At 38.9% G+C, this 16,496-nt stretch overlaps 1 long non-coding RNA gene across 2 annotated transcripts in view; it reads left to right on the forward strand.

Annotated features, from left to right (window-relative positions):
- Positions 1-16,496, forward strand: part of LOC123504096 — an 88,963-nt gene that overhangs the window by 12,918 nt on the left and 59,549 nt on the right. For both annotated transcript variants that reach the window (XR_006674701.1, XR_006674702.1), the window contains exon 2: positions 7,963-8,028. This is a non-coding gene — a long non-coding RNA (uncharacterized LOC123504096). The remainder of the gene's footprint in view (positions 1-7,962; positions 8,029-16,496) is intronic.

Consider the following 16,496-nt stretch of genomic DNA (forward strand, 5'->3'; position numbering starts at 1 on the left):
CTTCATATCCATGCAAACATCGCGCCATTTAACACTCACAATACTCATGAAATCCTTTTTTTTTTTTTTTCCACTTCATTTTCTTATATATATAGTATTTGAATTGCACGTCACAGAAATTTTCATAATATTCTCTATTCATTTAGTTTCTTATGCAGTTCTGCCTCTCTACTCCATTTTTTTTTTTTTTATATGATTTGAATTACACGTCACAAATTTCTCATAATATTCTCTATTTATTTAGTTTCTTATGCAGTTCTGCCTCTCTACTCCATTTTTGATAGTATTTGAATTGCACGTCACAGAAATTTTTCATAATACTTTCTATCTATCCAGTTTCTTATCCAGTACTTCCTCTCTACTTCATTTCTTTTATAGTATTCGAATTACACGACGCATAAATTTCTTGCAAAACTCTCTATTTCTCGAGTCTTATGCAGTACTGCCCCTTTTGTTAAGTACTATATTTACACTGAGAATGCTCGTAAAAAATACTGTCCCCCTTTTTTTTTAAATACTAGATTTACACTGTATACTTAGAAAAATCCAGTATTTTTCCAACCTTTCTTCTCTATACTGTATTTTTTTGACATACTGGAGTGGCACTACGCTGAAAATATCCATAAAACCCTACATTTTTCCACCCTTTTGTTCTATACTGCCCTTTTTTTCCTTTTTTTAAGTGTTGGAGATGCACTGCTTTTAGATCAACTGACAAACTTGATGGATAAAACCTTTAACGCACTCCAGCCAGGGATATCCATTAAAAGCGTTCCCGCTCATCCAGACACACGCATCGGGAGGGGAGAGCTGGCGGGACGTCTGTAAAGGGACCTGTGATGTGCCATGTGGGGTCAGGGAGCGAGAAAGCACCTGACCCGTCATGGTGGTATAAATTGAATTGATTGGGTGATGCTGCGACGAGGATCATCCAGTAAAGTTTTTCCCATCCTTGTCACTGTGTATTTGCCATTTGGAACTTAAAGGAAATGCTGTCATGTATGCAGTTTTTGTTAGTATGCGCAAAGGAACTTCACGGCTTTCATTTCTTACATTAAGGTTGAAGGTTGCAACATGTTAGTTAGTGGTGTAAGGAGAACCGAGGATGCTGCAGTGGGTTTTTGTTTTAAGCGGTTCTTCCTCAATCGAAATCAGGGGTTCTTCCTCAATCGAAACCTTGAAAGACAACTATTGTTTCATTAACTTCTTTTTTTTCATTGCTTATTCCATAACGTCATGAATGCAGTAATGTTTTTTTTTTTTTTTTACTTTCAAGAGTGGATCTTTATTTTCAGGGGTTCTTCCTCAATCGAAACCTTGAAAGACAACTGTTGCTTCATTAATTTTTTTTTCATTGCTTATTCCAGAACGTCATGAATGCAGTAATGACTTTTTACTTTCAAGAGTCTTCCTTAATCGAAACGTTGGAGAAGGTAATGCAATGTTGCTTTAAAATACTCTTCTATCTTGACCTGGAAACACGCAAATACAATCCTGTACATGACAGAACGAGGAAGAAAATGATCTACTTAGAGACCAGAAACGAGGGTGAATCCTTTACTATTAGTCACTGTCAGAGATAAAGCAAAGTACAAAACCTTAGTCCTCATTTTCCTATAAAGTTGACCCGATCTATTCCTCTCACCTTCCGTAACCTTTTAAATTCCACGCCGTGTTCCAGTCCAGCCATCGTCGGTTTATTACAGCACGTTCTCTTCGCAGCCCACGCTCACTTCCATAACTTTACCGAGGCGTTCAATTTTTATTTTAATGTTTTTGTGCTTGCAAGCTTCACAGTATTCTCCTTTCCTGCCAGCACTATATATGGGAGGCGAAGTTTATTTTGGCTAAACGCTACACGGTTCCTGAAAATACCAATAAACTGTTTCCATATTCCTATACATCGGTGCGCCTGCCATATAAGTCCATTGGCTTAAGTGCTGAACCATATACGTCATATTTATTGCCTCTGTTACAACTCTGAAATCAATTGAACGTTCCATACTGCACACAGCGACGCTCTGCTATTTATTTTTACGTTGAAATGTTTAGCTTTATATCACAATCCCCTGCTTCCTTCACCCTTTCTGCTGCTCGGTTCGTGTGGTTTTGCATGGGAGAGACTGAGGACCACGAAAGAAAGAAGAGAATTGGAGGCGATACCTGTCTTTTCGTACATGTGATAAAATATATAATTAGATAACCTGTATTCCTGTACGTAAGATAAAGCAGAGGATGGGGAAAGATACTTGTCTTGTATCAGGTAACTTGACGAGTAATGGAAGCGCTGTTAAGCCTCCACCTATTAATGGCGCAGGCAATTTTATTTGAAGTGGTACCCATATTAGGGCCCATATCACCACCCAAGCTCACCTTTAATGGAAGGTATCTGTCTTGCTGCACACGTAGTTAAACGGAGAATGGGAATTTTTACGGTAGAAGATGACTTGCTTGTTGAATTATAGCGCCATGGAAAGACGCTTCTCTCAGAATCGATTGGCAGTTTCTCGGTGGAAGAGATAACACCATTCTCTTCCTCTTTGTGTCACGTCATAGCAGAATCATGGTGTTTTTTTTTTTTTCAGCTTAATTCAACAAAATGACCAGATATAAAAAAAATCGTAAAAGAATGACAGCCAAGTAGATGTAGCTGTTTATTCTCCCAAGTAATAGATCAGTAACAAGTGGCGCCGCCGTGGTGCAGTGGAACCATGCGTGCTTTGGGGTCTGAGGATCTCCAAGCGCACGGGTTCGAATCCTGTCCACGGTCCGAGCGTAGGTTGGGTTTCCTCACTCGGGGCAACGGTTTCCTAGCGGGTGGGCTTTGAGATAGGAGGTACCACAAAAAGTACCCCCTTTAGCCCAGAAATTCCAGTGAAAAAAGCAAGATAACAGTATTTAAATAGGAAGCCATTCTGAAAACAACCAGAAAATAGTAAAGAAAAGAGAGGTGGGGAAAGACGAAGCAAAAGACTCCCTAAAACCAAAGGAATAGATAGACACGAGGTGGATATGCCCTTCTGAGCGCGGCAGAACGGCGAGACTAAATTAAATGAGACGGGGAAAGGAGCAGAATGGAAAGAAAAGGTCAGCGTAATTGCCTCATAGTGGAAAGAAGGGAGACAACTGCCAGGAAATTGAGAGAACCTTATCCCTGAGGCGGCGGGACCAGAGAGAGAGAGAGAAAGGGTAGTGGACATTGGCTGAATATGATAATGAATTTGCCCGCAGAGTAGCAAAGTTCATACCAGTCACGGGATATTCAGAGTAAAAAGAAATTCTGGAAAGAGTGAGAATATTCATGAGAGAGAGAGAGAGAGAGAGAGAGAGAGAGAGAGAGAGAGAGAGAGAGAGAGAGAGAGAGACAGACAGACATAGATTAGTTTAACGAAAGTATGTACCGAACTTACTGAAAAGATATTATACACTTTAAAAATGTGATATAAGAAATCAATTATTATTATTATTATTATTATTACTATTAAAAATCTATTCATTCATTGACTCGACCAGTTCATATATTCGAAGTGCTGGTGATTGGCATGATGGAAATTCGTTGTTATCATTTATTACACTTTACACTCAAGCACATTTTCCAGCAGTGCCCATACTAGAAGAGACACTGTGCTATTTTTTTCTTCCTCCTACAGTGGAAAGCATTATTTGGGACACACGTGAATGCTTATCTCAATACAACCAAAGGAAAATATGAGACTAGCCTTATTCTTCACTCCCAGAGGTATCTACAATTTTATACAAACCAAGATTTATAACATGTTACAGAATTATTAGATGCTCGGGTGTGATGCATTTATCTCGTGTTATATAACCTTTTATCTGTAGTGGATAAATGTGTACATGGTTGAGAATGAATGAGGCAAAGGGCGTGAATGAAGCAAAGGGTACATCCAGTGCTGGTTTAGTTTTGAATCATGATTTCATCAGTCATGGATAAGAATAAACAAGAAGATCATCATTCTTTACCAATAGTACTGAATAATAGAAGGCTGGCGAGCGTATTTCAACACTCTACTTGGCTCCAGTCGAACATGTCGACATTGTGTTGCTTGTGTTTCCTTGTTAAAGAGCATATATAGATGGGCTGGCTATGACGAACAACAAAATAATAGTAAGTTTGCACCCGGAGATAGGTTATAATACCTGGGGAAGCAGGAGACCAAGTGGTGCTCAGCCTGACTGACGCAACTGCGAGAGACCAAAGTTTGTGTTTTCAGGTGCCGAACGTTGCCATTCCTGCTCCACTGTTCATCTAAGCTGATTATGAGGAGAGAAAAAGAAAATTAAGTAAAACAAAAAGCGCAGGGATTACGAGTATCATCGGCAAGATTTAATTAAATATATATATATATATATATATATATATATATATATATATATATATATATATATATATATATATATATATATATATATATATATATATATAATATTGTAGGCCAGAAAGAGTGGTGAAATATCCAGCAGTCCCGACACGGAAGATGTAAAGCACGGTAAATCTCAGTACTGTGTCCTGTAAAACAAGATGCTTTAAGTTACTGCCTGGCTGGCGTGCAATCGGCGCGCGATAAAGAAACACGTACAATACCAACATGGCTTTTTTTATTCTTTTGTTTTCACCGAACAAAAATATTTCTTCTTTCACTCTGGATATTGCTGAATATAATGTAAATATAAAAATGTATAGATATTTCATTTGTGGTTTGCTCAAAACGTTATATTGCATTGCATCCACATTGGTACAATAAACCATTGCCTCACTTTGTTCACTTTCTACGTCAATATTAAATTCAGTCAAAAAATTCATGTAAAAATACCTTGCATATCGTCGCTACACGAGACTCTTAAAACCCTGAGCCTGAGATCACATGCCAAGGAGCCCTGACTCGACGCCTCTGGATCTTCGCGTCCCTTGAGGATAAGAGCCTCTTGTCTCGTAATAACCGGATTACGTGATTTAACCTTCCCTCAGGCGCCCTTCCATTCTCCGAGCAGGGAGGCGGAGGATGGGAAGAGCTTAGGGCTGCGTGACTGCCTCGGCACTGATTTTAAAACAGGTTTTGGCTTCCATGGCGAGGCACGTTAACCAGTGCACTTCGTCGTAGCCATGTATGTAATGTGACTTCCTTAGTATGAGAAGAAAAAAAATGCAGCTTTTTCTATACTCTGTCCGTGACCGGTTATTGAAACATATGCAATTGGGAACATCGAAGTACATAAACTGATGGGATTCAAACATTTTCTTTTTATATTTTAGAATCCATCACAAAATGAAAAGCGGTGCCTGCATTAGTGGAAAAGCTGTCACGATGAAATGAGGTAATAATGCATGCGACAACTCTGAGATAGGCACATGGAGGAAGGAAGGAGACTCATTCCTGAACTGGCAGACATTGTGGCTCCTTCGAGATAGACCAAAGAGGAAGAGAGCTCAGAAAAATTTCCATTGAAGGAACACGAAACGAATTTACTTGACAAGCATCCTTAATGAAAAACTCACCTTACTAACGCGTGTAACTTAAGCATGTAGCTCAGACCCACGTAGTACAACCCTGTAAAATCCCACGACGACTACAGAAACAAAGCAATTGGGAAAAGTGAACAGGGAATAAACCAATACACAAGGAACTGAAGAAAATTTTGCAATCAGGATAAGTAGTTTATTTTCTGCGGCACAGGCGAGGGAAGACGTGAAAAATGGCACTTCTCAGCCCGGAAAACAAATGTATCAGGAGAGGAAACAGACTTTTTCTTTCCTTTTCTCTTTTTCGCTTGGATCCACGAATTCCCGTGTGAGAAGGTAGGTCGGGTTAGCGGCGCACCACCCTGCACTGTATTCATTCAATTTTCATACTGTCTTTAGTGTATTAGCGTGTTACATTCGCCCACGCCTTAAGTGCTGATAAGAAATTCCAAGCATCACAAAGGGTTTTTTTTTATATTTTCTTTTACTTTTAAGAGTCATGAAAACATCTCGAGCCACAGATTCCACTAGAGGTGCTCAAAGTTGCCAAGAATGCTCGTAATGAAAACCTTTGGCATATCAAACTTTCAGCGTTGACTGTGTTCCTAAAATGCATGTAAGGAAGAATGAATCAGTTTGAGGGAATTTGTGCTTGTCAGGCTATGTCAGGCTGCGTCACTGTCAGAGAAGATGGGAAGAATGAGAGAGAGAGAGAGAGAGAGAGAGAGAGAGAGAGAAAATGTGCATATCTGTCGAGCTTATGAGGACTTTTCTCCTTGTTTATTCTCTCTCTCTCTCTCTCTCTCTCTCTCTCTCTCTCTCTCTCTCTCTCTCTCTCTCTCTCTCTCTCTCTCTCTCTCTCTCTCTCTTTCTGTAGTTTTTTTTCACATTTACACAGCGCCTATTACTTCCCTAGACCTTTTCCTTCTTTTCTTTCTGATTGTCTGTAATCTTCTCTCCAATGTGAGCATCAGGGCGAGTCTCTATCAGCTTACATCAGTATAATACAGGGCACTTCATTAGATCCTCTTGTCTTTTGCGTTCTTTCCTGTTGTTATGTTCTTTCCATTGTCATTTTTCATTATTTTTCATTCATTGTTTTATTTACCTATTTGTTTTATTTTATTTCTATTTTTTTTTTTCTTTGTCTTTATTGGTATCATATGTCCGTTGTCTTTATAATAAGATGAAGACGAGTGTTCACCAGTTTTTAGCACCCTTACCACTGCATACGATACTACATAAGATGTTTTTTTTTTTATCTTCCTAGCTCTTTTTGTCTCACCCTCTTTTGCTTCTATTACCGTAAAGAAAAAAGTACTGTCAAAAAGTGTCCTAGTTTTTGACACACATACGAATCATAGCTCTTTATTAACTCCATTTTCATTAACATTTTTTCTACCTTTTTTTCACTTTATCGTAGTATTTGTATCTAATATTACAAGTTTACCAATTTTTTAGCCTCTCACGGGTCATAGATCTTCATTATATCCATTTTCTTCTCCTGTTCATCCTATTTTTATCTTTTTCCAAAGTAATTTCACTCATATCACAGCAGAAATGACGTCATAGCTGATGCCAACAGTTTTTCAATATCCATACAATTTCTAGCACTTCATTAGACTACTTCACTTTTTAAACCCTTGTTTGACCTTCTGTTTTTTCAGTATTTCCAATCGTTACAACACAGACAAGGTCATGGCCGATGTAGAACAGTTTCCCTACACCCACGTAACACACAAGCTCCTCATTACACTCTATTAATCCCATCAGCAAGTATTTCCAGTGTCAGTATTTTCACAACATTACAACAGATGAGGTCGAATGGTTTTTATCCAACGCCCACATGATACAGCACTTCATTAGGTACGTTTCTCCATCCATCAGCGGGCAGTGATCATATTTATAAGTGAGTCACACGTGGGATGCGCCTACCGTGTCGCTCGTCCGTGTTTGGTGTTGGTCGATTCGCTGATGTACGATGGACATGATGTGGGAGGGGCGAAGGCTGGGAATACTGGGAATAGGGTGAAGCGGCGAGAATAAAAGCGGGAATGGCAAAGTTCTCGGGATTGTGGAAGTGGAATGCCAAAGTAGTTTTAAAAGGAGAGGATGACATGTGGTTTCTCTTTGTGTGTGGGGGGTAGAGGGTTGGATGTGTGTGTGTGTGTGTGTGTGTGTGTGTGTGTGTGTGTGTGTGTCTGTGTGACTGCGTGTCTGTGCTTGTCTTTTATTTGCAGTACTAGTAAATATAGCAGTCATGTTACAGTTGTGTTGATGTTCAGAGCCAAAGTTTCCACTGAAAGGCCCTGGAATCTCTCTCTCTCTCTCTCTCTCTCTCTCTCTCTCTCTCTCTCTCTCTCTCTCTCTCTCTCTCTCTCTCTCTCTCTCTCTCTCTCTCTCTCTCTCTCTCTCTCTCTCTCTCTCTCTCTCTCTCTCTCTCTCGATGATTATAGACTTTTTTTCTCTCATTTTCACAGGGACATCATTTCATCGTGTGTGAGTCTGACCAGCTGGAGTGAAGCTCATCACAGCGCTTTTTGAATGTAAGTAGCCGTGCCCTTTCTGAAACGCTCTGCTCTTTCACCACAACGATTTTTAAAGACTACATAGATAATTTGCCTGGTTTTTACGATAATGTATAAATCTTGTTAAGCTGCCACTAGTTATGTGAAAAAGTATGAATTAAATCCGTGTAGCTTTAACTATGCAGCTTTTTGATAGTAGAGGTGTGTTGCAGAAGTGTTTCAAAATTAGGATTAGGATTTCTAATAGGCGGAGATCAGGACATTAGCCATCTTTTGCGTGGCTGAGTTTCTTAACCCCTTCGGTACCAGGACACGTCTTCATATTCATTCTGCTTACTATGTGGTGATTTTACACAGCTTCAGAAACTCATGTGGGGATTGAATTAGTGAAGACTCTGACCATCAATCTCCTGACCTCCATAGACCCTTCGTAATGTCAATAAAATGGTCTAATCACATCCAGTACTGAAGGGGTTAATATTCATCGTCACTATGGTAAACGAAAATTGGTGTACATATAAGCTAGGAAACCATGTTGATATTCTATTTTAAGGCAGTAGCAAGTGGATGGTGAAGGGAGCAAGGGATGACGAAGGAGCGTTTTATTCCAAAGTTCATTAGTAGCTTCTTGTTCTGCAAAATTAAAAGTAGTTATGAATAAAAAACTCTTTCGTCATCCTGTATTATCTCTCACTTTTCCTCCTCCCTTTGAAAAATAAATAGATAAATAAAAACGTGTTACTTTTGCCGCTCACACAAAAAAGAAAAAAGCGTTGGATGGAAAAATAGCGACCAGTTTAATCGGAAAATAAATGAATGAGTAACCGCTGTACAAAGATAGCTTATTTTAATTCCACAGATGTCACGCTTCTCCTATCTTGCAGACAATGCCGGTATCATTTTCTATCTTCTATATTACTCCTACTGCGGTAACAGGGAATACTACTCTTATCCAGACACTCAGCCACGTGGACAAAGTATCCTCACAATTGTATATTAAATTCAATCAAGCCAGCAATGCAAAACCCACGCCTTGTTTACTCTCAGTTTTAATACGTAATGAATTTGATTTTCATTACATATTGTTGGTCCATCTAATCAATTCATACACTATTGTTTTCGGCTGGAATAGTTTCAGTTCTCGTGACCAATCAGTTTCATTATATTTTCGAAGGTCCACGGAGCTTAGTGTGGTTCGATGGACGCGCCACCAAGACCGTCAGCCTCTGCCTTGCTCTCTTGGGTAATGGAGGAGGATCAAGTGGCTCTTTGATTGATTTTAGGCGTCGCAACCTGAGAAGCAAATGTCACGCCACTCAAGCTGTGCAGTGTCGAGCTCTACCTGCCATAAACCTAATACAAAAGTCGTTGGAAGATCGGGAACATGTTTTGAGTATTGAATTTGTGCTTTGTTGAATTGTATACGTAGGTAGTATGTGCTGTTGCAATTTCCGTACGTGAATGAGGACAAGGATACGAAAAGGCAGTCATTAATCGGGAATATTTGAGAAAGTTTTATATTGCTGATGATGACAACTTCCAAAGAATTGTCCATGCGCGTGAACTAAACCTAATTTCTGATTTCTGATTTTGTTTTGGTTGGACGCTCTTCTTAAAATGAGAGATCTTTAGTGCCTCGTTACATTACAACGTGACTACTTTTGCACACACACAGGCATACACACGCACACACTGTACCTTCAGTAATACAGGATGTACAGTAATTTTTCTTTAAGTAAGGAATATATCACAGTTATCAGAATTAAATTATGATTTTTCTTTTCTTTTTCATTTTCTTAACTTAGATCGAGAGCTATAATTAGGTCAAGAGCTGTACAAGTCATGGAAAGGGGAATAAAAATGTTAATACAAGAAATGTATGCAAATTATCCCAATTATCAGATTTTATTCATTTTCTTAACTAGGGTCTAGAATTGTATAACTGATATTTGCCTTGAAAAGTGGAATAAAAATGTTGGTATAAGGAATATGTGCAAATCGAAAATGTGTTTAGATATGGTTATGTTACACGCACAGATCATAAGAACTCGGAAGCAAACAAGAACTTTTTATCTGTCTTTTTAATAAGCCCAGTGAAAACACCTCGGAAGAGAAAACATGCAGCAGAATGAGTACAATACTAAATCAGCGGTCCCAAATGTAATGTTTTTTTTTTTTTTCTCCATCGATCTCTTCCTCATTTCCTCTCTTCCTTTCTTTCCACCTATTCCTGCTTCCATGCCATCCTCCTTCCAGCGCTCTCTCTCTCTCTCTCTCTCTCTCTCTCTCTCTCTCTCTCTCTCTCTCTCTCTCTCTCTCTCTCTCTCTCTCTCTCTCTCTCTCTCTCTCTCTCTCTCTCTCTCTCTCTCTCTCTCTCTCTCGCCGGCACAAAAGCTGCCTTGCATAATGAAGTTTAGGAAGTCGACGGAAATGTGAGTTATTATATTTTTCAATAGTTTAACTTTTGATTTTTTTTTCTTTTATTACATCGTATCATCATCTCACTGTCATGCGGAACTAGTCGTCATGTACTTCACGGTATTGAACTTAGAACTACCGTATGTTTGATTAGTATTGCATTTTTCGTAAGTGAGCGGGAAGAAGCAGGCACGCGTATCTATTTAGTATTCATGAGTATACGAGGAAGTCTTTTACAAGTCGATGCTTAACACTTCAGTCATGCATTTCCTTGTGATAGCCTTCAAACTTTCGCTAATTTCTTGTGTTTTGTGAGTATTATTGCATTAATGGTCCGTGAGTAGGAAGAAGCAGACACGACACACGGTTTGCAGAAGTATACAATCGCTGTGAAGTCTTTAATTTATTGATATTAGATTAACGCTTTCCAATCGTGCATCTGTGTGACAAATTTTAAAACGCTTGCTTTTTGTTTTCTTTTTAAGTATCTACAGTTTTACTCCATTTTGTTATAATTCAATTTTATCCTACCATAATTTTTTTCCCATTTTTTTTTTTTTTTTTTTTTGTAATGAATATATCTCTGATAGATTTTAATAGATTTAGTTTTTTTTTTTTCTGAATGGTGAATGGTTTAGTAATCCTGAGTATACGATGGTCTTTTGTGAGTCTGATTATTTTTTTTTTAGCCAAGTGTTTTATGTGGCAGATCCAGAGTTTTCGTTTCATACCTTATAATTGGAGCCGCCGTGGTACACTGGAACCATGCGTACTTTGGGGTCCGAGGGGTCTCCAAGCGCACGGGTTCGAATCCTGTCCACGGTCTGAGTGTAGGCTGGGGCTTCCTCACTCGGGGCAAGGGTTTCCTAGTGGGTGTCCTTTGACATAGGAGGTACCCCAAAAAGTATCCCCTTTAGCCCATAAACTCCCTTGTAAACCCCACATGGTATAAAAAAAAATAGCTTATACTGTTGTTTCTTCATTACCACTCTTAAACCACCCATTTCATAATCCATTGGGCTTAAAACTCTCACAATTTTCTCCCCTCTCGGTATAGTAAGTAAGTGAACGACGTGAAAAAGACACGAAAACAAAAGTACGCAATATTCGTGAGTATACAACGAAGTCCATTATGTCGATGATTAGCATTTATTGAAGCGAAAAATCGAACCCTTGCAAAGACATCACAATGAACGAAGACGGAAGGACGAAAAAGAGGAGGAGGAGGAGGAGGAGGAGATTGCTTTGAGTCTCATCGGGGTCTTCTCTCTCACGTCTCCGCTGAGCATAGACCATGAACTGATAAAAGTGTGACCTTGAGACGAAAATGGCATGGCAGTTCTAAGGAGGCAAGAATAAGGAAGGTAAAATGGTAGGTAATTAAGTTTCACAAGATAAAAGTAAAGGGAATTCTCGACTTCAAAAGAATATTGATAGAACGGTAGATGGAAATGATAGATAAAAATTCTTCACTTTTTTTTTCATTATTATTACCAGTAGTAGTAGTAGTAGTAGTAGTAGTAGTAGTGGTAGTAGTAGTGGTGGTAGTAGTAGTAGTAGTAGTAGTAGTAGTAGTAGTAGTAGTAGTAGTATCTATCATTATTATTATCATTTCTTTTTCTTCTCGATGTTGTTCATTTCGTTGTTCCTTGTTCTTCCCATGTTTCCTTTGTCTTTTTTCCTCGTTGTGTATTTCAGTATATTTTTCATTGTTCTTTATTTTTATTGTTGCTTGATATCTCGGTTGCATATCCGCTGACTACCTGGTAATAGTATACAACGCAAGGCAATGATAAGACACCTCAATGCTGCAAAAAGATCATTACTCTCAGCTGGCATCCACACTGCATTGTGACGTGAACATTAACGAGTCTAGTCTGTATGCTAGTGCTTCTGAATGAGCGCATGCATAATAAGGCGAAATATTCTCTATTACTGCTTCCTGGGTGGAGTGGTGAGGACCGAGGTGCGTCATGTGGTGATGTGAGGCAGTAGTCGTGGCCTCATTAGGTAAACTGCCTAGAAGAGGAGCCAAGATGAAGCATCGTATTACTGCTTCCATTGTTCATTTCCACAACCAACATACAATTCCTTTAATGACGTCTTTGTAGTGGTAAGAAACAAACGTGCAATCACCTTAATGACGTCTCTGTAGCGGTAAGAGAACACATAAATGTACTTTAATCCTGCCGCCGTGGAGGTAGAACCATCGTTAGCTCCATACACCTAATGTTATCATTAGATATTGCTTTCAGTTTGGCTTTGAAATTCACTTTGTACGTAGTAAGCCACGTTGCTAGAGTCTACAGTTGTGATGTCTTTCTTTAATTAATATCCACTTTTTTTTTCTATTCGCTTAATGAAGAGACAATTTACTTAAGTGGACGGTGTTCTTCGTTTAAGAAATCAAACAAATTTCCATATTCATTTACTTGATCGAAATGTCTTTAAGATTACAACAAACCATTTCCAAGCGAAAATTTTGTTCAATGGGTCTGGCACGGTTAGACAGGCTATCCTCGTACTATTTTAAGATTAAGACGTCCGTAACTTGAACTCTAATTGTGTCAATTGTGTTCCTACAGATGTGAAGCGCCACGAGTAAACAGCGATCCCCTTTGGCAGATTTCGATCCTTCTGTCGTGCCTTTCCATCCGCTTACCTCTTTTTTCTCCTTTCCCTCTGAGAGACTTAGCTACAGATTCCAGTTCGCGACATCGTCCCGGCTCCCGTTTAGGTAAATTTATCGTTTATTGGGAACATTTCCGTCCATCGCATTGGAAACATCGTCACACTTCCTGATTGCGTCGTCATGCCTCCCTATTCGTAATACTCGATGTGCTGTAAATACCGGGGCGCGTCATTCCTGCTTTTCCAGATCCGGGTTTAAATGACAAGCTAGTATTTTAGTCTTTCACTCTTTGTCACCAGACGGACGCCGGAAAGCTCGGAAAACGTTGTCGGATTAGGTACTCCAATTCGTTCGTGTGTTGTCTCTGTGATGAAACGCTACAACGAATTACACCCTTGAGTTTGTCGTAAAAAAAAATGTTGCCTCAGTGATGACAATAACCTTGATGGACTGCAGGTCACTGGGACGATAAGAGAAACCCTTGTAGAGTCGATGGCTGGTTTAGATAAGTAAAATTGCAAGCAGGTTTGTCGTGATCCGAGCTGTTGCACGACGTTGCACAAATTCTCCAGCTACTGGTCATAAATAGTCAAAGCTGCTTTCTGACTCGCTGCTGCATGTTTATGACTGGGTTATGGCTGGTCAGATCTCAAGTACGCTTCATTTCTTGTTTCTTCATATGTTATATTATGATGTTGGCATCCAACAGGTTATAAAGTAACGTACCGGTGCATTTCAAGCAATCCAAGTGTTGAAAGTAATTAATAGTAAATACTTGTAAACAGTGTACTTTTTTCACATTCCAAGTATATATATATATATATATATATATATATATATATATATATATATATATATATATATATATATATATATATATATATATATATATGATAACTAATTGATGGTTTTAAGAAGTCTGAAACCAACAAATTTGCTTAACCTTCTTTTAAAGTTCCATATTGACTCGACACTAACAAAATGATAATTAAATCTATTCCATTCGTCTACCACATTTTTCTAGAACAATTTCTTATCATCCCTTTCTTTCTTGTCCTGTCTTTATTAACCACTGCAGTACCATGACACATTTCCCTATTCATTCTCCTTACTATTTGGTGACTTTATGCAGCTTCAGAAACTCATGTGGGGGATTAAAATAGTGAAGATTCTGGCCTTTAATCTTCTGACCTCCATAGACCCTTCCTAATGTCAATAAAATCGTCTAATCGTATACAAAACTCATAGTAGAAATGCGTCCCAGTACTGAAGGGGTTAATGAACAGAGAACACAGCGTTGTACTCTTCTCATATCACCGCTGGCCCCTCTGCAGTCGTTACCCACTGCTTCATCGCCTGTGGTTGCTAAATTATGCGTGGAAACGGAAGACGAACTTTGATATGAAGCGTCAATATCTTACGTCAGGACTTCTGGAGTATTCAAGTGCGCATACTAAGGAGGAGAGTGAGAGGAGGGTGGAGGGAAGGTCGATACGGTGGTGGTACGGGAGTGGTGGAGGAATGGACAGGCTGAGATGTGGACTTGCGACGCTGTGTTATGTTTGTAATAGTACGAGTCTTTAGACGGAATCTGTATAAAGGGTCACAGCTGTTACGTAAATGGTAGCGAGGTTGTTGTTTTTGTTGTTGTTGTTGTTGTTGTTGTTGTGGTGATACTGCCGCCTTTTCTTTTTTTTCTTGTTGGAACAGTCATAAGTGAAGAAAGATCTAGTTACAGAGACACAAATCTTTTCTTTTTCTTCTTCTTCTGTGCGTGTATGTGAAGTTGGTAGTGGTTATTAGTGAAGAAAGTTGCAGCAGAGCACGATGATAATAATGATTACTGTTACTAATCCTAGACGTTGTTAGAGAAGTTTCCTTGAGTGAGGGGAGCAGTAGTTACATGTGAACGAAGACCAACTTGTAGAGAGAGAGAGAGAGAGAATTGAATAGCATTACTTGATATAAGGATACTAGCTGTGTTGGGGAGTGATGTAGGAACGTGCACAATATTCAGTGATCCTCTATTTGTCCATTCTTCGTTTCTACTCCCTCCTCCTGCCTAGTTATTCTTATCTTCCTTTGTATTAGCGATTGGCAGTGGTGGTCGTGACATAATGGTGAGCCTTGTCTGTCCCTTTTCAATGTCTCTGGGACATAAATCAGTGATGAGCCTTAGTAGTAGTCTCATCCCCTCATCCCCCCTTTCTCTCTCTCTCTCTCTCTCTCTCTCTCTCTCTCTCTCTCTCTCTCTCTCTCTCTCTCTCTCTCTCTCTCTCTCTCTCTCTCTCTCTCTCTCTCTCTCTCTCTCTCTCTCTCTCTCTCTCTCTGTTTATCTATCTACCTATTAATCTATACCAGAGAGAGAGAGAGAGAGAGAGAGAGAGAGAGAGAGAGAGAGAGAAGAAAAAACAGACAGGGAGCCACGATCACAGGAAGATATTGCCTGGAGAAGACGTGTGTTCCAAGAAAGTTCCACATTTTTTTTTTTTTTTTTTTCATCCAGGAGCATAATAGAAGACAATATGCAAAGACGAGACTCGGTGACCTCTCGACTCATTCCTGTGACAATAGAGTTAGGTGAGAGAGGTTAAGTAAGAGATCCCCCTACTCAAAGTCCCTTCCACCACACACACACACACACACACACACACACAGGAAGGCTAGCGAGTAATAAATTGACGTGTTTCGCAGTGTACAGCGCTTTAAAAGTATTGCAAAAGAGACACAGCAAACACTCACTCAGTTTACTTACAGAACTTTGGTCGTACGTATCTCCTGAGCTCTCCCTCGCCCATTATTACGTAATTACACCAACTTGAAACTACGAACACAGCCAAACTTGGTAAATATCCCGATGTGTCTTGGAATTTCCGAGAGAATTGGATGAAATATTGATGGCTTCTTATTATCGTTATTTCTGCTGCTTTGTTTTCATTGTTTTTTGTATTTATTTTCTTTTTTTTTATTTCGGTAACAATGAATTGATTAAGAAGCTGAGAATAAGTGATACATTTTTTTTTATTATTTTCTTTCAATCATCGTTTATTTTATTTATTTTTTGAGAGATAGTGTACATTTATATTTCTCTTTTTCAGTCACTCCTTCAGTTTCATAGATTAATTAAACCTGTCTTTGCTTTTTCCCTTTTACATTGTTCTTTTATTGTTTTTCTTTATTAAACTTTACTTTCTCGCGCATTTGTAAGGTATATATCGTTTTTAAACTTATTTCCGTGACTACATTTCTCTCTCTCTCTCTCTCTCTCTCTCGTCTCATATACTCTCGTTGATTTAGAAAGGAATTTAAACTTATTATTTCCGTGACTACATATTTATTTTTCGTCTGATATACTCTCGTTGATTGCAAATGGCAGCAGGATAAGTAATCTTCACACCTTCATTTATATTATGTTATTGTGCTTAGATTACTTTTA

This window comes from Portunus trituberculatus, chromosome 15, assembly GCF_017591435.1.
Source record: "Portunus trituberculatus isolate SZX2019 chromosome 15, ASM1759143v1, whole genome shotgun sequence".
NCBI classification, from domain to species: Eukaryota; Metazoa; Arthropoda; class Malacostraca; order Decapoda; family Portunidae; genus Portunus; species Portunus trituberculatus.